This window comes from Halyomorpha halys, unplaced genomic scaffold (genome assembly GCF_000696795.3).
Source record: "Halyomorpha halys isolate HHAL.00 unplaced genomic scaffold, Hhal_1.1 Scaffold259.1, whole genome shotgun sequence".
Lineage (NCBI taxonomy): Eukaryota > Metazoa > Arthropoda > Insecta > Hemiptera > Pentatomidae > Halyomorpha > Halyomorpha halys.
The window spans coordinates 326,481-328,102 of record NW_027108664.1 but is presented as its reverse complement, the minus strand read 5'-3'; the positions used below and the strand labels follow the sequence as shown (position 1 = coordinate 328,102).

The 1,622-nt window shown below is 37.3% G+C and overlaps 1 pseudogene; it reads left to right on the top strand.

Annotated features, from left to right (window-relative positions):
• The first annotated feature begins 390 nt into the window (after nucleotides 1-390).
• LOC112211178 (ADP,ATP carrier protein 2-like) lies at nucleotides 391-1,453 on the top strand (annotated as a pseudogene).
• Nucleotides 1,454-1,622: the final 169 nt, after the last annotated feature.

Sequence of the window (1,622 nt, the reverse complement as noted above, 5' to 3'; positions counted from 1 at the left end):
CCTAAAATTCATAAAACAAATTGACTTTGACCAGGTGACTAATTATAGAAGAGCAATCTAAAACCTCTTGTTTGTGTTTGTTATATTTCTTTTTTTTATCTTTGTTAATATTTTAATTTATTAAATTGTATATATCATTTGGAAGGTTGTTTATTATTATTTAATTTTCTTCCTTATTTTGATTTTTTATGTTCATTTCAGGTCCTCCGTCTTTTATTTTTTAACCCAAACCAGCGTACATTTTACTTCGGGGAAGAGGTCGGTTTTTCAGTCACGAGAAGCCCCTCGCCCCAACATTATGTGAATCCGCTAAACCTTTTCGGCCTGAACATTGGGTGTGCTTGGATCTGTTGACTCGTTCACTTCAGTTCAATTCCATCATAGGCCAAAATGCAGCCAGCGATTATCGACCTAGTTTCCTTTATGAAGGATTTTGTTGTAGCAATCTCAAAGACAGCTCCTATCGAACGAGCTAAGTTACTTCTACAATTCTTCAAGTTCAGCAAAGCTTCAAGCAAGTCGCACATGAACAGAGATACAAGGTTTTTTTTTGTTTTTTTTCTTTCCGATCCCTCTAAAACAGACAAATGAATTAATAAGTGCATTACTGTGAAAAAGAAAAGTAATTCGTGTTGAGTATTACCTTTTACTACATTTGGTATTTTAAGGTTACCTGTTGTAATTATTTGTTATTTATGAGATATCCATTCTAAAATGGTGCTATTTTAAATCCGGAGGTGAGAGGGCTCCTTATTACAAGGGTACGATCTATTGTTTTGTCAGAATACCATGTGAACAAGGTCTTTTTGCATTCTGGACAGGCAATATTGCCAACGTCATCCGGTATTTCCCTACCCGGTATTACCCAAGTTCTTAACTCCACTTTCAAGGATAAGTACAAGCAAGATTTCCCTGATGGTGTTGACCCAAAAACTCAGTTTTGGAGGCATTTCGCTAGTAATCTCGCTTCTGGTGGTGAACCTATATAACCTAGATATAAAAAATACTACTGGTGCCACATCCTTATGCTTTGTCTATCCTCTTGATTTCGACAAAACAGGTGATTGTATCTCAATGATTTCCAAGAAGGATGGTATTGTTGGATTATTCAGTAGATTCGGTGTCTCAGTTCAGGGTATCATCATCTACAGAGTCTCATACTTTGGTTGCTTTGACACAGCCAAGGGAATGTTGCCCAACTCCAAGAATGCCGGATTCATAATCTCATGGGCTATTGCTCAGGTTGTTACAACATGTGCCGGTATTATTTCATATCTCTTTGATAATGTGAGGAGGCGTATGGTGATGCAGTCTGGACGTACTAAAGCTGATGTCTGCAAGAACACAATCCACTGCTGGGGAGTTATTGCTAAGACAGGTCCAAGACAAGGTCCTTCAAGGGTGCTTTCTCTATGTTCGCAGGGGTACTGGTGGATCTCTTGTACTTGTATAGGGTGTTTTTTTTAAGCCCGATAGAACTTGAAATTGTAAAAAATAACACAAAAAATTAAATTGTAATAAATTTTTTTTTTTTATTCGAAAGATCAATACGTGACATTAACATTTGAAAATGATTTCGGGCATATGGGCACCGCGGCTGTTCTTGACGAAGCGCATTCTGG